The sequence below is a fragment of the Lygodium microphyllum genome, chromosome 10, assembly GCF_053477565.2.
Source record: "Lygodium microphyllum isolate KBCC chromosome 10, Lygodium_microphyllum_v1.1.10, whole genome shotgun sequence".
NCBI classification, from domain to species: Eukaryota; Viridiplantae; Streptophyta; class Polypodiopsida; order Schizaeales; family Lygodiaceae; genus Lygodium; species Lygodium microphyllum.
This window is the reverse complement of record NC_141144.1, coordinates 139813595-139839222: the sequence shown is the minus strand read 5'-3', so window position 1 is coordinate 139839222 and position 25628 is coordinate 139813595. Positions and strand designations below refer to the sequence as shown.

Genomic DNA, 25628 nt, shown 5'->3' with positions numbered 1-25628 from the left:
AACCTACTATGGAGTACACCTGTGGAGATCTCCCTAATATGATCTCCGATTGACAAGGCATATTCATGAGCTTGAAGTGCTCAAGCCAGTGTTATAAACATTCTGTTTGAGTCTATGTAGCCGTATTCGTGTTGTAGGTGTGTTTTAGCCCCCATTCCAAATAATTTGATAAGATTCATAAACTTTGCAAACCCTGCCATTTTGCAAATAAGTTGCAAGTATTAGGTGTGACGGATAGTATTTGGATAATGTCTGACATTACATGTGTTGCTTAGGGTATCCTTATGTGTATTGAGATCAATACTGGTGATAGTTTAAATGAATTAAGAGCTTGTTGATAAAGACAAATTTGTAGGTATTGCTTCACAATGTCTTAGGGATTTAATAAAATTGTTAGGGACAAGCTTGACAAGGATAACTTCCATCCTTGGAAGTGTAGATTGACAAATTTAATTATGGGCAAAGGTTATTGGGACTACATTAAAGGAGATAGTGCTGAGAATCTAAAGTTACCAAAGGAAAATGCCATGCTTGAGAAGGCCAAGGCATTTAAGGAATGGGACCAAGGTGCTTGACAAGTTATGTAGTGGCTTTCCATTAGTGTTTCAAACAATATGATTAGGTATATATAGGATACAAATAATCTTGTGGAAATAACTTGGTCAAACTCTTTGGTACAAATACCAAAGCTAGAAAGTTGCAATTGAAGTCTAAGCTAAACAATGCCATGTGTGGCAATTTGTCTATTAATGACTATGCATTGAAGATAAAGAGAATTGTTGAAGCTCTTGGATCTATTAGAGTACATGTTGATGATGATGATATAGTGGCTATATGTTTGGATGGCTTGGGTGAGGAGTACAAGTAGTTTCAAACCTCCATCAACACAAGAGACACCATCCTTAATTTTACAGATCTAATATCTATGTTGATATTAAAAGAGAGAAATTTGGGACTTGTTACATCTTTGTCCACAAAGCAAGAACAATCCATACTAGGTGCTCTACTCTAACACAAGTAGGAGCATGAAGGTGGTGGTGGTTGTCGTGATGCATGGAAGGAGGATGTCAATGTTGATAGTGGCTAGGCAATGAACAAATAGATGTAAGTTTTCTTTTTTACTTATTTAAAAAAAAGTTAAAGCTTAACCTTTGAACTAGCCCCTCCCCTCCCTTAGCCCCCTGTTCTACGTGGTAAAAAGGGGAAAATAACCTCGATTTTACGACTAAGGAGTAGGTGGTGTTACTCTAGCATTTATTTCAACAAAACTAGAGCTTGCAACATCCTTCACAATACCTATTTTTGTTGCACTTGTAACTTCCACAGCCACAAGAAGGCGTAGATTTGTTCCCTATGCAACGTTCCACGATCCTTTTGCAATCAATATATGACCTATCATATAAGACCAAAATTGATAATTACTTTCATCCAATAGAAAATCTATAGAATTCATCAATGTTGCTAGCTATTACCATTGACTCCACTAATGAGAAAGTTGCTTGTAAAGAGGAAAGTTTGTACAAAAATCAAATAGTGCTATATAGTATAGCACAAAGTAGACTATAAAAGGAATTACTTGTATGAAATTAAGACTATCAAAAATCTCATACAAAAGCATAAAATAGCATACACAACATGAGTAGTAGTATAAAAGAATCCAAAATTGAGTCTAAAATAAAAATCAAACAAAATGAGCCTTATAAGTCCACCTAGAATACTAGTATACCTACCAATGCTTGTCAATCAAAGAAGATGAAGCATTGAATGTTGAAAACTTTGTTCAAGACTTTAAATCCTTCTTTGATAATATTTTTTCATTTAGGGTTGCCATAGGGAACATACCTCTGGGGAAGAAGTTTGAGAGAAACAACACAAAGTGTAATTTGAGACTACATTTGTTGAAGAGAGGAACAACACATACACAAAGCTAAGGAAAAAATGCATCCTAGTGAGGGAAAAAACTTCCTTGAAGGTCATGCATTCACACACTTCACTATAAGAAATATGCGCCATTTAACACATTCTAACTCCATCTATAAGAAAATTTCATAAAACTAGCCTTTGAACGCATTCTAACTCCATCCTTAGAGATTATGCACCCCAAAAAGGGAATCTCAACCAAGAATAAATTTTCTCAGCATTAAGGACCAACTGATGATTGGGAAGCTCCTAGCATAAAATAGCAAGATCCTACCCATACTCCATTTTATTTGAAGAATGACATAAATAATATTATTAAAGAATGTCCCCATTAATGATTTATGTTGGAGAAATATCATGTCTATCATTAGATTAAATGTCGTCAAAGCATTAGAAAGCCCAAATGGTATCACTAAAAACTCACACAAGCAAAAGGTTGTCTTAAAGGCCATCTTTTGCACATTTTCTTTTTGAATGCATGTTCAATGATACCTATCATGCATATCTATTTGGATGAACATTTGATTTATCTCCAACCTATGAAGGATATAGTCTATTCTTGTTAGAAGATAATTATTGTTGCCATGACCTTTATCCTAAGGGTCTAAAAGTGAAAATCATATGGCATGCTTTGAGGATAAGCTATGTTATTGGATGGAAGGTTGAAACAAAAGAGAGAGAGAGAGAGAGAGAGAGAGAGAGAGAGAGAGAGAGGGACAAAGGTTAGGCAAGAAGGAGAGCAACCATGCTCAGTATCAAACTTCCATTATCTTCCACGCTCTAACTTGTGTACATACAACCAAACATACAAAAATAAAGTGACCTAGATGTAACCGTGACCCAACCCTTTGTTGGCAAAGATGTGGTAGATCCAAAATATCGTGGAGTTCCATACACCTTCTTTAAGGAGTGGAAAGGTTGGAAGTTGGCGCTCTATCAGGATGCACACAGATGCCTAACAATTTCTGCCCAAAGATCTATCTCAGCAATGGTAAGTTGCATGAACCAAGTAGATCCTGGGAAGACATCTACGAGGCAATAGGTGGGGCAAAACACCTGATTTACATAACAGGATGGTCGGTGTTCACAGAGAAAGAGTTGGTCCGTGATAGGGAGAGCCCTATCGAGGGGTCAGAAGGGATAACACTCGGGGAGCTGCTGAAGAGAAGGCGTCAGAGGGAGTAAGGGTTAATTTATTAGTGTAGGATGACAGGACGCCTGTTGGATTATTGAAGAAGGATGGGCTTATGGCAACACATGATGAGGATACAGAACACATGATGGGTTAATTGTGTGCTGTGTCCCAGGAATCCCGACAATGGATTGAGTGTGGTGCAGGAGATTCAGATCGGCACAATGTTCACTCATCATCAGAAAACTGTCATTGTAGATGCTCCTTTGCCTGGACAACCAGATTCTGAAAGGAGGAGAATTCTGAGCCTTGTGGGTGGTATTGATCTATGTGATGGACGTTATGACGCTCAATTCCATTCTCTTTTCCGTACTTTGGACTCAGTTCACAAGTGAGGGAGATTTCAGCCATTGACCCGCCTTCACAAGTCATGATGTTAAACGACCTTGGAAGCTGGAATGTGCAGGTGTTCCGGTCTATCGATGGAGGAGCAGCTTATGGTTTTCCAGATAACCCTCAGGACGCTGCCAGGGCTGGGCTTGTGAGTGGAAAGAATAGCTCGATCGATTGGAGCATCCAGGATGCGTATATTCATGCTATTAGAAGAGCTAAAATTTTAATCTACATTGAAAATCAGTATTTCCTGGGCAGTTGTGCAAGCTGGGATTCAGATCACGATGTTGGTTGTTTGCACTTAATCCCTGTAGAGATTGCTCTCAAGGTTGCAAGCAAGATTGAGGCTGGGGAGCGGATCTCTGTGTATGTCGTCATGCCTATGTGGCCTGAGGGAGTACCTGAGAGTGATTCTGTGCAGGCAATCCTTTACTGGATGCATAAAAGGATGGAAATGATGTATAAAATTATTTCACAGGCCTTAGAAGCAAAGGGTCTCACTGATGAGAGCCCTCAAGACTATCTTACTTTCTTTTGCCTTGGAAATCATGAAAAGAGGCTTGGAGATGAGTATATTCCTCCAGACAGCCCAGAAGAAGGTTCTGACTATAACGCACAGGACCATAGACGGTTTATGATATATGTTCATTCAAAGATGATGATTGTGGATGATGAGAACATACTTTTGGGATCTGCTAACGTAAATCAGAGATCAATGGATGGAGGAAGAGATTCTGAGATTGCCATTGGAGCATATCATCCAGCCTATACAATGGTGAGTGAGTCTCCCTCACCACGGGCTGATGTTCATGGGTTCAGGATGTATTTATGGTATCAGCGCTTGTTCATCAAGTTGTCATTTGAGAGGACTGAAGTCCTGTGTAAAAAGTCCGTGAAAAAAAAAAACGTGCTGCCATAGCCAAAAAAACAGCATCACATTGGAGTGGACATTGCGAGAGCTACAGGCATCGGATTAAGGTGAACTAAATTGGAAAAGTGTGCCTCATCTCACAAGGAACAAGCTGAGTATACTTGCTGGAGCTAAATCATTGAAATCAATCATTGCATCAGAAAGAACTGTTCCTGTTTTCAGCCATCTGGAAAATTCTGCAGCAGTTACTGTGTCACTCAAAACTGAAGGATATCTACCTCATTTGCTGACTGACATTGAAGAGCAAGTGGAGCATCTAATCCCTCACTGAAATAGCTTCCAAATGAGCTATTACATGCTGATTTACAACATGTTCAGAGGCAACCATTGAAGTTGCAAAACAGAGCAAAACAGTCCTCAACTAGAGTGGGCTGCACTGGAGCAACTGGAGTGACCAAACTGAGCAAGATTAAGTTGGGCATTCCACATCATCAAACTGAGATTCAAATTGCAGACATAGACCAGGTAATATCCATTACTAAACTCCATTTAAATCAGCTCAAAACAGGTGGACAGCAAGGCATACAAGCTGTCCAAAACAGTTTGACTATTCAGCAAGGTTTAACCGCCGCTGAAAATTAGCCTGAAATTGGTCTAGCAAGTGGAGCAACCACTGGAGTTTAATTTGGCAAGTATTGAGCTAGTCTAAACTCATTAAATGTATGCTAAATTTGCTGCAAAAAATAGAACAGAAATTTACTGGTTGTTGTTGGAGCTATCTGAGCTCTACATTGGACAAGTAGAAGTGGTTAGATATATGTATGTCTCATACACATACTTGGGAACAAAGCACATGTATTGGCTGAGAATGCAATAGTGTTTATTGCTGCAAATTTTCAGTAAAAATTGGTTGCACTATAGGTCATTGAGGTGTATTGCGTGCTGGCATTTTAGGGTAATTGACTCTACACATATCAAATCTTGTTTTGCAAAGCTGAAAACTTTGAAATGGCAAACACAAGAGAAAAGGATACTATCACCCAGATAGTAGGTGAGAAGCTGGACTACAACAACTTTGTTTTATGGAAGTTAAGGATGTCAAACTTCTTGATTGGAAGAGGCTATTGGGATCTAGTCGTAGGTCTTGAAAATGAGCCCAAGCTACCGGAGTATAGACTCCAACATAGGATCAATTGAAGACATATTAGACATGGTTGGAAAAGGCTAGCAAGGTCTTGCATTGGTTTTCCTTATGTGTGTCAAACACAAAAGCTATGCAAATTACAAATTGTACATGACTAAAAGTCACTTGGGACTTATTGATGAAGAATTATGACTATGTTACTTATGCAAGAAAGACACAATTGAAGCAAAAATTCAACCACATATCCAGGAATGGAAGGTCTATTGAAGATTATGTGAGTGAGATTAGAACCATTGCAGAGTAACTAGGCTCAATTGGAGTTTAAGTTGAGGATGATGATTAGATGGCCACTACCCTCCATGGCCTTGGAAAGGAGTACAAGCAGTTTGACACTTCCATATCAGTGCATTAGGAGTAGCCTAACTTTGATGAAGTTATGGCACTTCTTTTGCATGAAGAGGTGAAACTTGGACTCAATACAAGTTCCAATGGGTCTAGGAACAGCAGGGACAATGTCTTCTACTCAAATCAAAGGGATAGAGGTGAAAAAGGAAGATCAAACTTTAGAGAAAGAGGGGCTAGAAATGCATATGTAGCCTGTGGACAGCAAGGCAATGGATGGTAAAATAGGCAGTCTCAAGCAAATAGAGATGCCTCTAATGCTCATGGAAGAGGGGTTTACACATGTAGAGAAAGAGGTACTTTGGTAGCAGTCCCAAATGAGCCATGGACAACAATAAAAAACAGATAAGGATTATCGTTATTGTGGAAAATATGGGAATGTAGCTAAAGATTGCTACAAGAAGCAGAATGATCAGAGAGCAAGAGGAAGGCAATATGGTAATTATGTCTCTTCTAGTGGTATGCAGGAGGATGACAGGTTGTTTGCTATGCGATATGTGAAAAAGGGGTTGCCTACACAAGGCAAAGTAGATGAAATATGGTATATAGACTCAGGGGTATCTAACTACATGACTTCTCATGGAGAGTAGCTTGACACATTGGTAGAAGGTGCTAATGGATATGTTTATATAGGAGATGATACGCAGCATGACATTAAGCATACATGTACCGTTCTCTTGATGATGCACGGTGATAAGAAAAAGATTCTATATGATGTGTTACATATATCCTCCATTATCAAAAACTTGCTTTTTGTAGGACAAATGGCTGAATAGAATCTATAAGTTAGATTCAATAGAGATGGATGCTACATTGAAGAGTATAGTCAAGGAGACAAACTCATTGCTAAAGGCAAAAAAAAATGGTAGGATGTTTACATTGGATACAAAAATTTCTGCCATGAATACTGCTATGTATTCACATGACAATGTTGCAATAAGGAACATTGAGATATGGCATAAAAGGAATGGTAATGTAAATGTTCAAAATGTGAAAAATATGCAACATAAGCAAGTTGTACTTGGACTCCCTAAGTTCAAGCATGTGGAATTGGAACACATATGTGAATCATATCAATTTGGAAAGCAATCAAGGCTTTCATTTATGAGACATGTAAGCATCATTACTAGACCATTACAAAATGTACATTCTTATGTATGAGAATTTTTTCACAGAATGTATCTCTTGGGGGATCACACTACTATGTGTCATTCATAGATGACTATAGTAGGTACACATGGTTGTATGTGCTGAAGAACAAGAGTGGTATCATGGATGCTTTTCAAGACTTTAAGAGACATATAGAGAAAGAATTGTCTTGTTACATCTCATGCTTGAGATCTAATAGTGGTGGAGAATATGTCTCTAAAGACTTTGATCACTTCTTGACAGTCCATGGAATAAAGAGGCAATTGACATACAAGTACACACCACAACAAAATGGTGTGGCAAAAAGAGAAAACAAGGTGATTATGGAATCGGCTAGAGCCATGTTGAATAAGAAGAGCCTACCAAATGCATATTGGATAGAGGTTGTAATGACTGTTGTGTATGTCATGAATCATACGCCAATATCAAGGATACATGAGGTGACTCCTCATGAGAGACTTTATGGGATAAAGCCTGACATTAGTCATCTTAAGGTCTTTGGATGCTTAGCATATGTACATGTTCTAGATGAGAAGAGGAAGAAGCTTGATCCAAAGGTAGAAAATGCCATCTTTATTGGGTATACACAAGATATGAAGGCTTACAGATTGCTACAATCCTTCTACTCATGAGACATTGGTCTCAAGAGATGTAGTATTTGATGAGCTGAATTCATGGCACGCGAAGAAGACCATCTTAATAGATGATGATGATGTTTGTTAGGAGACTTATGTACATGCATGTTCAAATGAGAGTGCATAAATTTCTAGGTCTTTTAAAGATGCTACTACATCAGTTAGTTCTTGGACATGTAGATTGAGGAGTTCACCATCTTTATCCATGAATATGGATATGTCAGTGAGGGGGAGAAATGTGGATAAAGGCAAAGAAAAACTTGATGATATTATAGGACCACTTAACTTCTAATTATGATTTATTTGGCACTGACAGCTTGGATAATGAGTTTGGCATTCCATCAGTTGGGACTCCTAGTGTGAGACATAGATATATACCACCTCATGAAAGAGGAGAGTCTCATATTACACCTCAATTGAGGAGATCAGAAAGAGTAAGAAAAAATGTGGATAAGCTTACATATAGTGGCTACAAAGTGAGGCACTATGCATATATGACAAAATTCACTAGCTTCAAGGAATCCACAAAGTTTTTTAAAGCTATTTTGGATGATCATTGGTGTAAGGCAATGGATGAGGAGTATTCATCATTGGTTGAAAATGACACTTGGGATTTGGTTGATTTGCATGAAGGTAAAATGCCTATTGGTTGCAAATGGATATACAAGGTGAAGTACAAATCAAATGGCACATTGGAAAGATACAAGGCAAGACTTGTGGCAAAAGAGTATGTATAACAATATGGTCTTGATTATTAGGATACATTTAGCCTCGTTGCTAAAATGGCAACCGTGAGAACAATGATTATATTAGCAGTATCTAAAGGATGGAGTATATATTAGATGCATGTGAAAAGTGCTTTTCTCAATGGTGATTTGGTTGGGAAAGTATATACAGATCAACCCAAGGGCTATATACATCCTGATTTTCCTACACACGTGTGTAGATTGAAAAAAGTATTGTATGGGTTAAAGCAAGCACCTAGAGCTTGGAATGCTAAGATAAGTGCATGCTTACAGAAGCTTGGTTTCACTATGGACAATGTTGATCATAGTCTATTCACAGAGAAGACAAGGGCTAGTTATGTGATATCAGTCATCTATGTGGATGACTTGATCATTACAAGTGATGATACTACAGAAATTAGAGAGATCAAGGAAATGTTACATATTGAATTTCACGTCAAAGATTTGGATCAATTGAAGTATTTCCTTGGGATCAAGGTTGTCTCTACACCTCATGGTACTTGGTTGTTCCAAAAGCAAATGCAAAGACATGTTAACCAAGTATGGTATGTTGGATTGCATGCCTTTGAGCACTCTGTTGGAGCAAAATGTTAAGTTACTTGCAGATGTTAGGCATGAGATTGAGAATGTCAATATATATAGAAAGATGGTGGGTAGCTTGATTTACCTTATCATTACTAGACCGGACCTTAGCTATTCAATTAACACAATATTAGTGAGTTTGAAAATCTTCCAATTTTCATTTTTTGAATACTAAAAAGGTGTGGCACTTGGATAACATGCCCATAAGTTTCTCAAAACTATATGATGTGACCTATTATTGGAAAGCGCTTGAAAAATGAAATGTATTGAGCTATAGAGTACTCGATTTAGAGTTATAGTGTTCAAGTTATGACAAATCCAAAGATTTGACCATGTGTCCCAAACTTATGGAAAATTTTCATATTTTCCAATATGGTGTTAATTGGACTGATTAGCCAATTCATGTAAAAGCTTAGGAAGCCTCACTTAGATGCAGTGAGGAGGATCTTGAGATATGTGAAAGCTACATCAGATTATGGTTTATTCTATGAGCATGGTAAGCCTTTGAAGCTTACAGGATCTACAGATGCCGACTGGGCATGAAGTATCTATGATAGAAGATCTACTAGTGGGTATACATTTTCCCTTTGTAGTAGTATGGTCAGGTAGAGTAGTAAGAAGCAACCTAGAGTTGGACTCTCTAGTATTGAGAGAGTATAGAGGTGTTGCACTTGCTGCATGTGAGGCAACATGGCTCATGAAGCTTGATGATTTGGGGATGCAAAAAGTCAGGTCTATCACACTCTATTGTGACAACATGAGTAGTGTGTTCTTAGCCAGTAATCCTGTCTATCATACTAGGACTAAGCACATTGAGGTACATTATCACTTTATCATAGAAAAAGTTATTGTAGCAAGTGACATTGATTTGGTCCATGTAAGGATAGATAACCAAGTTGCAAATATCTTTAACAATTCATTGGGTAAAGATAAGTTTTTGCATTTCAGAGAGCTACTTGGAGTGAAGTACCACACTTGAGCTTGAGAGGGAGTGTTGAGATTCAAGCTCATATACCTTTGGTTTGGTTTGATTATCTTATTTAAATAAGATTTGGGTCACACTAACTCAACCACGGTTACATCTAGATCACTTTACTTTTGTATGGTTGGTTGGTTGTGCAAGTGTGGAAGATAATGGAAGTTTAATAGGGAGCATGGCTACTCTTCTTCTTGCCTAATCTTTCTTCCTCTTTCTCTCTGTTTTGTTTCATGGTAGCTTCTTCTTACTGCTCTAGCTGACCATACTACTACCAAGGAAAAATGCATACCCACTACTAGATCTTCTATCATAGACACTTCTTGCCCAGTTAGCATTGTATATCCTGTAATCTCCAAAGTCTTACCATGCTCATAGAATAGACCATAATATGATGTAGCATTCATATATCTCAAGATCCTCCTCATTGCATCCAAGTGAGGCTTCCTAGGCTTCTACGTGAATTGGCTAATCTATCCAACTAAGTAGCTAAGGTCCGGTCTTGTAATGGTAAAGTAAATCAGGCTACCCGTCTATACATAGTGACATTCTCAAAATCTCATGCCCAACATTTGCAAGTAGCTTAACATTTTTATTCAATGGAGTGCTCAAAGGCATGCAATCCAACATACCATACTTGGGTTAATATGTCTTGTACATATTGCTTTTACAACAACCAAGTACCATGAGGTGTAGAAACAATCTCAATCCCAAGGAAATACTTCAGTTCACCCAAATCTTTGACCTGAAATTCAGCATGTAACATTTCTTTGATCTCTCCAATTTTCATGGCATCATCACCTTTAATGATCAAGTCATCCACATAGATGACTAATGTCACATAACTAGCCTTTGTCTTATTTGTGAATAGACTATGATCAGTCTTGTCCATAGTGAAACCAAGCTTCTATAAGCATGCACTTATCTTCGCATTCCAAGCTCTAGGTGCTTGTTTCAACCCATACAATGCTTTCTTCAATCTACACACATGTGTAGGAAAATGAGGACGTACATAGCCCTCAAGCTGATCCATGTATACTTCCTCAACCAAACCACCATTGAGGAAAGATTTCTTCATATCTATCTGATACATACTCCATCCTCTAGATGCTACCAATGCAATCATTATTCTCGTCATTGCCATTTTACCAATGGGACTGAATGTCTCCTCATAATCAAGACCATATTGTTGTGCATACCCTTTTGCCACAAGGCTTGCCTTGTATCTTTTCAATGTGCCATCTGATTTGCACTTTACCTTGTATACCCATTTGCAACCAATATACATTTTGCCTTCACGCAAATCAACCAAATTTCAAGTGTCATTTTCAGCCAATGTTGAATATTCCTAATCCATTGCCTTGCACCAATGTTTATCCAAAATAGCTTCAGAAAACTTTGCGGGTTCTTTGAAGCTAGTGACTTTTGCCATATATACATAGTGCCTCACTATGTAGCCACTATATGTAAGTTTATCCACAAGCTTTCTAACTCTTTCTGATCTCCTCAACTAAGGTGCAATATGAGACTCTCCTCTCTCATGAGGTGATACATATCTATGTATCACACTAGGAGTCACAACAGATGGAACGCCAAACTCACTATCCAAGCTGTCAATGCCATGTGAATCATAACCAGAAGTGAGTGGCCCTGTAACATAATCAAGTTTGCATTTGTCTTTATTCACATTTCTCCCCCTCACTGACATATCCGTATCAATGGATAAGTATGTTGAACTTCTTAGTCTACTTGTCCAATAACTTGTCCAAGAACTAACTGATATAGTAGCATCTTTAGAAGGCCTAGAAATTTCTACACTCTCATTTGTACCTGCATGTACATAAGTCTTTTAACAAACATCATCATCATCTATCAAGATTGTCTTCTTCTCATGCCATGAATTCAGCTAATCAAATACTACATCTCATGAGACCAATATCTCATGAGTAGGATTGTAGCTTTTGTAAGCCTTTATATCTTGTGCATACCCAATAAAGATGGCATTTTCTGCCTTTGGATCAAGCTTCTTTCTCTTCTCATCTAGAACATGTACATATGCCAAACATCCAAAGACCTTAAGATGACTAATGTCAGGCTTTATCCCATAAAGTCTCTCATGAGGAGTCACCTCATGTATCCTTGATGTTGGCGTATGATTCATGACATACACAGCAGTCCTTACAGCCTCTACCCAATATGCATTTGGTAGGCTCTTCCCATTCAACATGGCTCTAGCCGATTCCATGATCACCTTGCTTTTCCTTTTTGACACACAATTTTGTTGTGGTGTGCACCTGCATGTCAATTGCCTCTTTATTCCATGGGCTGCCAAGAAGTGATCAAAGTCTTTAGAGACATATTATCCACCACTATCAGATTTCAAGTATGAGATGTAACAAGCCAATTCTTTCTCCACATGTCTCTTGAAATCCTGAAAAGCATCCATGACACAACTCTTGTGCTTCAATACATACAACCATATGTACCTACTATAGTTATCTATGAATGACACATAGTAGCATGCTTCCCCAAAAGATGCATTCTGTGAGAATCCCCATATATAAGAATGTGCATTTCGTAATGGTCTAGTAGTAGTGCTTACATGCCTCATAAATGGAAGCCTTGATTGCTTCCCAAATTGACATGATTCACATACATGTCCCAATTCCACATGCTTGAACTCGAGTCGAAGTACAACTTGCTTATGCTATATAGATTTCACCTTTTGAATATTTACATGACCAATCCTTTTATGCCATATCTCAATGTCACTTATTGCAACATTGTCATGTGAATACATAACACTATTCATTGTTGGAGTTTTTGTATCCAATGTAAACATCTTGCCATTTCTTTTGCCTTTAGCAATGAGTTTGCATCCTTAACTATACTCTTCAATGTCGCATCCATCTCTATTAAATCTAACTTGTAGATTCTGTTCAGCCATTTGTCCCACAGAAAGCAAGTTTTTAGTAATGGGGTGTACATGTAACACATCATATAGACTCTTTTTCTTATCACTATGTATCATCAAAGAAACAGTATTTGTTTGCTTAATGTCATGTTGTATATCATCCCCTGTGCAAACATATCCATGAGCACATTCTATCAATGTGTCAAACCACTCTCCATGAGGAGACATGTGGTTAGATGCCTCTAAGTCTATATATCATACATCATTTGCTTTGCCTTGTGTAGGCAATCTTTCTTTACATGTTGCATAGCAAACAACATGTCATCCTCTTGCATACCACTAAAAGAGACATAATTACCATGTTATCTTTCTCTTGTGCTCTAATCATTTTGTTTCTTATAGCAATATTTAGCTACATGCCCATATTTTCCACAATAATGACAATTCTTATCTGCATTTGATTGGTATCCATGGCTCATTTGGGGCTATTGCCAAGTACCTCTTCCTCTAGATGAGTAACCCCCTCTTCCATGAGCATTAGAGGCACCTCTATTTGCTTGAGGTTGTCTATTTTGCCATCCACTGCCTTGCTGTCCATAGGTTGCATATGCATTTTCAGCCCCTCTTCCTCTAAAGTTTGACTTTCCTCTTTCACCTCTATCCCTTTGATTTGTGTAGAAGACATTGTCCCTATTGTTCCTAGATCCACTAGAACTTATATTGAGTCCAAGGTTCACTTCTTCATGCAAAAGAAGTATCACAAGTTCATCAAAGTTAGATTGCTCCTGACGCACTGATATGGAAGTGTCAAATTGCTTGTATTCCTCTCCAAGACCATGGAGGATAGTGGCCACCAGATCATCATCCTCAACTTCAGCTCCAATTGAGCCTAGTTACTCTCCAACGGTTCTAATCTCACTCACATAGTCTTTAATATCCCTTCAATTCTTGGATATGTGGTTAAATTTTTGCTTCAATTATGTCTTTCTTGCATGAGGGACATGGCCATAATTCTTCGTCAACAAGTCCCAAGTGGCTTTTGGTGATGTACAATTTACAATTTTCATATCTTTTGTGTCTAACACACATAAGGACAGCCAATGCAAGACCTTGCTAGCCTTTTCCAACCATATCTTATGTGTCTTCAATTGATCCTGTGTTGGAGGTCTAACCTCCAGTGCTTGGGCTCATCTTCAAGACCTATGACTAGATCTCAATAGCCTCTTCCAATCAAGAAGTTTAACACCATGAACTTCCATCAAACAAAGTTGTTGTAGTACAACTTCTCACCTACTATCTAGGTGATAGTATCATTCTCTCCTGTGTTTGCCATTCCAAAGTCTTCAGCTTTGCAAAACAAGATTTGATGTGTAAAGTCAATTACCCCAAAATGCCAATAGGCAATGCACTTCAATGACCTATAGTGTAACCAATTTTTACTAAAAATTTGTAGCAATAAACACTATTGCATTCTCAGTCAATACATATTCTTTGTTTCCAAGTATGTGTATGAGACATACATATATCTAACCACTTGTACTTGTCCAATTTAGAGCTTAGATAGCTCCAATAACAACCAATAAATTTTCGCTCTATTTTTCAGTACATTTAGTATACATTTGATGAGTTTAGACCAGCTCAATACTTGCCAAATCAAACTCCAGTGATTGCTCCACTTGTTAGACCAATTTCATGCTAATTTTGAACCTATCAAACCTTACTTCATAGTCAAACTGTTTTGGACACCTTGTTTGCCTTGTTGTCCACCTGTTTTGAACTTATTTATATGGAGTTCAGTGATGTATATTAAATGGTCTATGTCTACAATTCGAATCTCAGTTCATGATGAGAAATGCCCAATTCAATCTTGATGATGTGGAATCTTCCAATTTTCATTTTTTGAATACTAAAAAGATGGCACTTGAATAACATGCCCATAGGTTTCTCGAAACCATATGATGTGGCCTATTATTGAAAAGCGCTTAAAAAATAGAATCTATTGATCTATAGAGCACTCGATTTGGAGTTATAGTGTTCAAGTTATGACAAATGCAAATATTTGACTACGTGTCTCAAACTTATGGGAAATTTTCATATTCCCCAATATGATGTTCATTCTAGTTGAGGATTGTTTTGCAGCTTCAATGGTTGCCTCTAAACTTATTGTAAATCAGCATGTAGTAGCTCATTTGGAAGCTATTTCAGTGAGGGAGTAGACGCTCCACTCGTCTTTAATGTTAGTAAGTAAATGAGATAGATATCCTTCAGTTTTGAGTGACACAATAACTACTGCAGAATTTTCCAAATGGCCGAAAACAAATACAATTTTTTCTGATGCAATGATTGATTTTGTGTGGATTCTAAACAATGATTTAGCCCTATCAAGTATACTCATCTTGTTCCTTGTGAGATGTGATGATACACTTTTCCAATTTACTTTACCTTAATTTGATGCCCATAGCTCCCGCAATGTCCACTCCAATGTGATGTTGTTTTGTTGCCTATAGCAATACGCTTTTTTTTCCACAGACATTTTACACAGGACTTCACTCCTCTCAAATGAAAACTTGATGAACAAGCTCTAATACCAAGAAACAAAACAGAGAGAGAGAGGGGGACAAAGGTTAGGCAAGAATGAGAGCAGCCACGCTCCCTATCAAACTTCCATTATCTTCCACACTCTACATTGTGTACATGCAACCAAACATACAAAAGTAAAGTGACCTAGATGTAATTGTGGTTGAGTCAGTGTGACCCAAACCTTATTCAACTAAGATAACCAAACCAAACCAAAAGTACATGAGCTTGAATCTCAACAAAGGTGTCGTTTACTAAGGATACAAGCTTTGGCCCAAGGGGACATTTGTCTTGGGAGAGAAGGAGAATGCCATGAAGACCTAGAGAGAGGAGGAAAGATTGTGCTATAGTCTTTGGTGATAGGGCTAGGCCTACTGGCTATATATATGGAGGAGTGGTAGGCTATGTGGGGTCATGGTAGTCATCGTACTCTAGGAGGGCAGCAAATCATAACTACATCATTGATATTGGAAGCTTATCTACTATGGCTAGTGCCCTCATGAAGAAGTGCTTTAGCATATTGCACCATGTCTTTGGTGTGATTTTGTGGTGACCTACATGTTTCTTGGGGAGCTCCAAGTGAAGAGAAGAGGAGAGTGGATATGTTTTTGGAGCTCTACACAATGTATGGACAAGGTCTTCGGATATGGATAGACCATGTTCTTTGAGATAGACTAGAGGCCACGTTACTTCGCTACTAGGCCATGTTTTCTTGGGAGGCTAGATGAAATTATCATTGTGATGTCATTATGTGTAATAATTCCGCTACGGAATATTCAAGATCCTAAATCTTGCGCAAAAGCAATTCAAAGCAACTTCCCGCAACTAAAAGACCTTGGGCTAAGTGCTCCATCCTTGTGCAATAGCAAACTCCAACACCGTGTCGCGTATAGGAAGCTGTGGCTTGAAAACCGCGAGCCACCGTAGGCCTACGCGGGAATACCCCTTCAAGGGGGAAAAGGGATAATGGGTAAATTTTTGGCAAATTTTTTAATGGATAAACTCCCCTCCCCTTTACCCGTTGCATGGCGGGGGAGAGGGAGTGTGAGAGGGGTGGGTGTGGAGTAGGAGAGCATGGGGGGGAAGGAGGCATGTAACTAGCCATGTGTGTGGCTATCTCCCCCCCTCCCCCCCCCTTCAACCTATATGACCCCCCCTCTCAAGCTTGAGAGGAGGAGAGAGAGTTGTGCTGCTTCTGCCGCCTGGGGACCTGCCCGCCGCCGTTCATCTGTTGGCCGCCGCCATTTGCTCATGCCGCCTAGCCGCTGCCATCGTCCTCCACCATCATCATAATCATCGTCGTCGTCGTCTTCACCTCCATCCTCATCATTTTCCAATCATCCTTTTCTCTCTCCACATCATTTTGCTGTAACAAAAGCTTAGAAGCTTCTAATTTGGAAGCTTCTAATAAGGCTTCCATAAGTCTTGCTTACCCGTGCTTCCCTCGGTTTTTAAAACCGTGTCCTACAAGGCTTGTGTCCTGCACGGAGGAGGAGATATCAGACAAAAGTGGCTTCGTAACGCGTAAGAGAGCCAAGGGGAGTTTGCTGAGTCGAGATCTATGTCCTCGATGGCTCCTAAGCAAAAGTCGCGAGATGCACATGCGGGAGCTTCCACCCCGAGTACGCAAGTGGACAACGCCTCGATTCTTAATGCCCAGGTTTCGATAAATTTCCTGCATGAAAAGGATGCATTAAGTATGTCTTTAATTTTCGTAGGCAAGTTTGAATACATTGAAAAATTCATATACTCGCATCGAATTACCAAGATAAGTTGCATGAAGAGTACTTACATGGTCAAGGTAGTTGCCTTCTTGAATGTATATTGCATAAGTTAAAATGTGGATTTGTCTAAAGGCATCCTTGTTGCCTCACGAAAAGAACAGCGCATATAACATATAATGCACTTAGGTAATAATTTCCTAGTTGTGACTCGAGTATGAGATAATCTTAGATGCCCATTAAATGATGTCCAAATGGTCGCAATGCATGAAAAGGAAATTATGAACTTTGCAAATTGCATGCGAAGATGGTTACATTTTAGGTCAGGTTAAGTGATAAAAGGAAGGATTAAATCAAGGATGGACTCATGGCATTCGCTCATTCATGGAGTTCTATATCAAAGTTTGAATGCATCTTCATTAAAAATATTAAAGCTTTGATTTCGTTGTATCATTATAGTTTAGGACAAGGAAAAGAAAAGATCATTGTAAATCTTATCGCTGCATAGAAGGAAAAGGTTTATAGTCTTGAAATCGCAAATTTGCATGGGATGATATATCGCATACATCTTGCAGTTCCTTGCATCTTTTAGGGAAAAATACTTGCTAATTTAGAAGGAAGTATTTGCATCTTTAAAAGGGATGATTGATGGACCTAAAAACGGGCCGGCACTGGCTCATGCACTAGCCGGACCTCGTCACTATGCGCAAGACAACCCCTCGGCCTCGCGGCCAGGAGCGTCTATCAAAATCTCTGCCTTCCTAAACATTGCGTTTGTAATACGTTGTAGTCCAACTAATCCTAACCCAATATTACTCCTCAGAGGGAGTCCCTTTCACATAGCCAAAAGGCTCGAATCACATGCACATGGGGTTCCTCCTACGGCTGAATGCCGTCAACCCTCTGCGACTCTCCTACACCTCGGGGATTGGCCCCTCGATGCGCCGCTCAACATTTAGACATTTCGCACAAACATCACTCAAGGTACCAAATAAACGTATCCAGGAATGTACCATTGTCCTTACTTGACTTCCCATTTATGATCCCACGACTAGCCTACAGCATAGGAACCTCACACTCTCAACGGTGGGTCACAGGCCTACTGAAAACAATTGCTATGCATATCCAGGAGCTAACTCTGATACTTTTAATTTCCTCTAAATGATCATGCAAAGAGGTGGATGCCTAGTGCTCAAATATTTTAAAAACCAGCAGCGTGCAAGTGCAAATCATCTCTTTCATGCTTTTCTTTCTAACCGCTTTGTGCTTCGTTGCAACACCTAGCACCGAAGTGATCTTCGTGCTACTAGGTTTTAATTTTTATCATTATTATTCCGTCCTAGATGCAATGCATATAAAATCAGCAAATTATTCCTCATGCTCAGCGGCATTTAACCGTTTTTTCCACAACTCTACCCTTCCCCGTTGATAGTGCATCATTATATTCATTTCTTTTAGGGTTTCCTTGTCATTTTATGTGGAGAAAGGAAGGAAACACACACTACAACATATAAACAAGGCTGAACTGAAGCATAACTTCATGCCCCAGCCTTGCTATACATCAACAAACATAAATCCTATTTTTCTATATTTTTTCGTAGCCCCAAATGTATTTTTTCCCTATTTTTCATGGTTTTTTTATCATTTTTTCCCATTTTCTTCATTTTCTTGTATTTTTTAAATTGTTGAAAATGAAAACCAGTTTGTGGGCTGTGGCCCTTAGTTCATTTGCAACAAAATTGAAAGATTAGTTGATGTGTATCGACGGTTTTCCCCATTTATATGCCCAAAACCCTTGTTTTCCTTCATTTTTATGGTTTTTCGTGTCTCGGTTCCCTATTTTCTGCTATCCCACACATGTTTTCCAGATTTTTAAATGATGAACAGCTAGAAACCAACTCAAAGCACGACATACTCAAAACTCAATCCATATGAACACATTTTTATCAACCAAATTTGCATCAAAAGACCATTTTCTTTGTAAAAACAATTATTACCGTGTCTTGCGGGTTTTTTCATTAAATTTGGCACGTCCCACGATTGATTTCCAGCCATGAATTCTGCTTGGAATCAGCAATCTACAATGATTTTGCATTGCTCTTCCATCCCGTCAAGAATCGGCATCCATCCGGCCGTCCATCTCCATCCTATCCCTTCAAGCACGAACGGGGCCTAAGAGGAGAGAGAGGGAGGAGAGAGAAAGACTGATTTTCTCTCTCCAACCAGTCCACCATTGCGGGAGCGGAGACCGGCGAATTGATCGGCACATCGTCTTGATCAGGCCTGGAGGTTCATTAGTATGGCTTCTTTGCAAGCCAGCAATCGATTGGGGGGGGGGGTCGCGTTTTTTTCGGCGGCTGTTTTCAGCCGCCGCCCCCCCTCCATATCCACGATTTTTTTTGTGGGGGGGTGCCAAAGGTCACCCCCCCCCACTTGCACCTTTTGAAATTTCAATTTTGGGCCCCCTCTTGGGCACCCCGGCCGGTTTCGGGCCAACTCTCGCGTGCGAACTCCGAACTGCGTTCTGAAAATTTCTGTGAGCTCGTCTCAACATTCCGGACAGGCCTGCAGCTTCACTGACTGGCATGGGCGCACGGAAAAATTATGAAAATTCTCGGAGTGTCGTACGGGCGCCCGTCAAGTACTTGACGCTTAAAATCGTGCTCGCTCGAGCTGTCGCCTTCGTGGTTGAGCATTTTCCCCCGCATTTCCATATTTTTCTCCTATTTTTAGGCATGTTCCGGGGCCTAAAATCCATCCTTCATTGGCGACCACGGGATAGGACGACTCAGTCCGTCGAACCCACGAACATATCTGCGCATAAACAACCAAAGAAGCATCAAACTGATACAAACAATTATCATCATAAAACTCAGCACAATGCTCCCCCTACCCCTAGACAGAACCAAGGCATGACATCCACAAGGAATAGGCCTAGCATCATTTAATAGAAGATCCGAAGCGAGTCACTAACCAGCTGCTCCAACACAGCCAAACAAAAAAAACTATCAAAGAGGTTGCCCTAAGTGGTAGTCTGAACTACTGACCAACTAAAGACAACACAACTAGGAGCTCCTACAAGGCGAGGACTCCTATAGCCTGATCAAAGAGTATTTTCTTTCAGTACATGTCTTCTTTTAGGGCTTGTATTGGATGAACATACTTGGGCATGTAAAAAGGAGGGAGCTGAGCGTAGTGACCCAAGGAGAACAGGGCATCGGTCTCAGGACCTGTCTCGGCACCCAAGGACCTACCAAGCCCTCGCAAGGCGACACTTAATCCTTTTCTAACGCTCACTTTTATTTTCGCTCCAACCTTCCTTGTTTTGATATTATTTTTCCAGCAAGAAGCCACCCCTAGGAAGACAAGGTATCGGCCCCGGGTCTGACTCGTCCCCAGGAACCTACCAGGCCTTCGCAAGGCAATGATCAACTACTTATATATTTTCATTTCTTTTCTTTTCATTGATAGGGGTTAGAACCCCTTTTTACACACCTTCGCATTTATATTCATCTTTTCGGATATTCAGGATTTCTTGGCATCAGCATTATGATCTTCTAGCAGGTTTCTCTAACTGCCTCACTACTAACAAGAACTCCTAGAACGGCTGCCTAGCCGGTTAGCAGAACAGAGCCACTAGGACTTCCTTCTAAAACAGGTCTTTCAATGCCTAACAATGTCTTTACAGGAGGCAATGACTACTCCGACCTCCCTCAAACATACTTAGCCCAAACCTGGGACTTCATGCCTTGGTTGCCGGTCCCCAACAAAAAGTATCCCCTCAACAAGTACAAATACACATATAACAGGAAAGAAAGGTACTCGTAAAGGAGAAATATCACCTGGAGTGGCCACAAGAAGCTTCCATCGCAGCAAAGGCTCCTCCAGGCTCCACCAAATTCTACGAACCACGAAACCTGTCCAGCACAACAATAAAACAAAAAAACCCAATTAAACGCACCCGCACTAGACAGGGAAATGGCCCTCTTGGCCTAATGAAATCAGACATGACTTTGCTACAAAACTAAATCGGCCCTCGTGGCCTAATGAAATAAAACAATACTATGCAGAACATCCACCTGGAAACAACCATGATAGACATCAAAGCATACTATTCCCAGGGAAACAGGGCTTGTAGCCCTAAACTAGGTGCATTAAATTATGACCTATCCCTCCTGCGTATATCGCAAGAGGTGTTCGCAGCACATGTCGTCTAATCAGTCTGTGGGTCCCCGATAATAAAGGTAGATGCGTCTCACTTACCCTTTGCATCACCCAAATCAACCATCGTCTGCCAAAGAGGGCATGTTCAGAAAGCATACCCCACAAATGACCAGGTCCTGTCTCACCATCAATAGATATATCGGGACAAGGGCCACAATTAAAGAAGAGGTCCTCTTCATACGCAAGATTAGCCAATGAATCGGCAAACTGATTCCAATTCCGTGGAATCAGCTGAAAAGACACTCGATCGAATTCGTCTAGCAGGGCTATGGCAGTATGATGGTACATACAAAGGATCGGGTTCCGCACCATGTACGTCCCATTGAGTTGATTTAAAACCAACTGAGAGTCCCCTTTCACCAACAACTGGCGGATACCACCCTTTTTTGCAATATTCAAACCCATGATCAGGGCTTTGTATTCGGCCATATTATTAGTAAAATTCGCCCCGAGATAAGCAGCTAACTTCATGACAATGCGTCGTCGGGGGTCGCGGATGACAACTCCTACACTTCCTTTTTTGCATGCACCCCTGGACGCCCCATCAAAGTACAAGGTGTACGTCCATAAAGGGTTTACATATCCTGCCATCCTGAACTCTACTCGTAATTATGGTAATCGAAATTCAGCATATTCAACGGGTGGACTGTAGGCTCCATCCCTCCATCATCATTGAATTCGACAGGGATGCTCGTCAAAATTTGTAGGCAGTGATGGCAGAAGACCTTGATTTCCCAAATAAATGTCCCGCCTTCTTGCTCAATCACCTTGTATCCTTTGCTCCACCAAATGAGCTTTCCCTGATGATACCTCTGTTCCAAATATGGGTGTTCTAAATAAGGGATCAGACGACCCATCAACCTCTATCACGATTTCCTTGCAGATGTTTGATAGATCTTTCCTAGACCTGCAAGGCAGTCATAGCATTAGTGCAATCAGAAGTAATAAGGTTTAATCTTATTAAGATTAACCTTATTTTTAAATTCTATCCCCTCAAGGTCAGCTAACAACACTGTAGATTTATTCTTTCCTATCCTAACGATCTTATAAGGCCCATCCCATTTGGGTTCTAGCTTGCCTGGGAATAATTCACGTCGTGCGTCATAATATAGAACAAGCTGTCCTTTCTTGAAGGTGTATTTCTTGTCTTTGAGGTCGTGTAGCTTCTTCATTCGGCGCTTCGCCACTTCTTGGTGCAATAAGCTCTGCAACTTAAGCTCATCTAAATGTGCTAGTGTCGTCAAGCGCTCAAAAAGAGCGTCTTCATCGCTCAAAGAATGATTGATGGCAAACCGAATAGTCGGCAGCTCAATCTCTAAAGGCAAGACACACTCCTCCCCATATACTAACTTGAACGGGGTATGGCCAGTGGCTCGTTTGAAAGTCGTATTATAGGCCCACACTGCCACGTATAACTTTTTATCCCAATCCCGTTTCTTTTCCGACACAGTTTTGGACAGGATGCCCACAAGCTGCTTATTGGTACTTTCGACTTGCCTATTGGCTTGCGGATTATAGGGGGTTGTCTTGTTATGCTTGATGTTCCACAACTCTGTCAAACCTTTAATCACCTTATTCAGGAAATGAGTTCCGCGGTCCGACACTAATTCTTTCGGTGGACCAAACCGGCATATTATCTGCTCTAAAAGGAAACTAGCAGTTTCTTTAGCATCATCTTTCCTTGTTGCACGTGCTTCTGACCACTTTGTGAAGTAGTCAGTTGCTACAATGATGTATCGCTTTTGCGTAGTCGATGACGGAGTAATAGGACCCACAAAGTCTATTCCCCACTTCTCAAATGGAAGTATCGCCATAATAGGGGTGAGTGGTCGTTTCCTATTCTCTCGACTATCATGTCGTTGGCAAATATCGCATCGCTTAACATACGCAAACGCATCCTGGAAGATGGCAGGCCACCAATAACCTGCTCTTAAAGCCTTTTGTGCTGTAAGCCGTCCAGCAAAATGGCCACCGCAAGCAGAATCATGGCACTCTTCCAAAATGAACGGCACCTCGTCAGGCGTCACACACCGGCGATAGATATCATCAACCCCTTGCCGATATAATGTACCTGCGATCAAAGCAAACTTTAACGCTTGCTGCTTAATTTTCCTTTTCTCAGCTTTAGATAATTCGGATCCCGCCTCTCCTGTTGATAAATAATGCGTTATTGCAGCATACCAGGAGGGAATAGATGCCGTATCTATTTTAAATATCATCTCCATGTCACTACCTTCAGCCACAGATTCTTTCGGCTCCCCAAAGTCCACTAGACATTCCACGATGCCTTGCAACCTTGGTGGCTTACTCTTGATTTCATAATCAAATTCCTGCAAAGTGATTAACCACTTCGCTAAACGATCAGGCGGCTGTAACTTATTCATCAATAGTCGAAGTCCCTCCGCCTTCGTATAAAGCACGACTTTCTCATAGAGAATGTAATGCCTGAATTTCTTGGTCCCAAAGACCATCGCTAGACACAGCTTCTCCATGTAGGTGTAATTGATTTCGGATACCCCCAGCTTCCGACTAGCAAAAGCAATCGGGTGGTACCACTTCTCTTCCCAAATTTGGGCTAAACAGCAGCTGATACTATACATGGTGGCTGCTGAGAATATATAGAACACCTCACCTCTTTTAGGTGCTTTTAAAACGGGCGCTCTTGCTAGCTCTTGTTTCACGTCCTCGAATGCTACCTTACAAGGGTCACCCCATACAAACGAACAGCTAAAGGACAATAAATTTGTAAGCGGTAACGTTCTTTCTGCTAAGGCATTAATGAATCTACGGTAGTAACCAACCGAAGACAGAAAGCTATGAACTTCTTTCGGAGTGCGTGGTGGACCCATGGCAATTATAACTTTGACCTTTTCGGGGTCTGTCGCAATTCCTACCGAACTGACCACATGGCCCAGCAATAGCCCATAAGGTACTCCAAAAGCGCACTTCCGTGGGTTTAGGGCGATGCAAAATTGTCTACAGCGCTCAAAGCATTTTCTCAAAATGATCAACTGCCTTTCCCTCACGGTGGCGGCCCCTAAGTCATCAATAAACACCCTCAACTCTTCAGGGGATATGTCACCGAATGTCTTATCGGCTGTTCGTTGCCACGAACCAGGCGCATTGCATAAACCAAAAGCCATCACGTGGTAAGCAAAAGTACCAAATACAGTGATGAAAGTTGTTTTCAACTTGTCCTCTTCTGCAATTGCCATTTGGTTATATCCTGCAAAGCAATCCATAAACGAATATATCTCCCTACCCGCTAATTGATCCAAAATCTGGTCAATAAATGGCAATGGGTAGTAGTCCTTAACTGTCTGCTTATTCAGCTCCCTAAAGTCTACACATAAACGGATCTGATTATTCTTCTTCTTTCTAATCACAACTGGCGAACACCATTCCGTGTGTTGCACAGGAAAAATCAAACCCGCTTTTCGAAGCTTCTCTAACTCTTCAAACAGCCCGTCCCTCAATTCGAAAGGCATACGCCTTACTTTCTGCCGTACAGGACGACTGCCCTCTTTCAACGGAATTGTATGAACAGCAAGGCTAGGAGGGATGCCTCTCAACTCATCATAACTCCAGGCAAAGATATCACGGAATTCCTGGATCAAGGCCACATAGTCCTCCCTTTCTGCTGTACTGAGCATGGACCCTAATTTGATTGGCCGCGAATCATCAAGCGTACCAAGGTCTAGCTCGATAACATCTGCATCTCTTATACGATCTTGGGCCTCTATCGGCTCATTCAAAGTGATCTGATAGATGTCCTCCGTGGTGGATCCCTCTTTGGACTCATCACTCGATGATGTCTCACTAGCAGATAAATCTTCTAATGTCTCCAATTCTGCAGAAGATAGAGGAGCTCTCTCACTCTGCGGGGACTCAGGATAAGCATCAACCACCACACGCTGGGCACCTCTGCCGAATAACAATCGACCGGCGGGTATATCCACTTGGCAATCCGCTTGCAAGATCCAAGGTCGTCCAAGTAATACTTGGTAACTTGGCCGCCCTGCAAAACGAATCACCCTAAAGTCCAACAGGCATTCTACATTTGCAACAGTGACATGGACCTTAGTAATGCAGCCTTCCGGCTGTCTCAAACTGTCATCTGCCATTCTGAGAATTGTGGAAGTATCTTTCTGAATCGCAAGACCCAACCTTTCCATCAGTTCAGAACTCATAATGTTAACAGATGATCCCGTGTCGACAATAGCATAATCTACTAATATCCCA

General features: G+C 40.5%; 1 pseudogene; it reads left to right on the top strand.

The window, feature by feature from the left end:
- The first annotated feature begins 455 nt into the window (after positions 1-455).
- LOC148030628 (phospholipase D alpha 1 pseudogene) lies at positions 456-6891 on the top strand (annotated as a pseudogene).
- The last annotated feature ends 18737 nt before the right edge of the window (positions 6892-25628 follow it).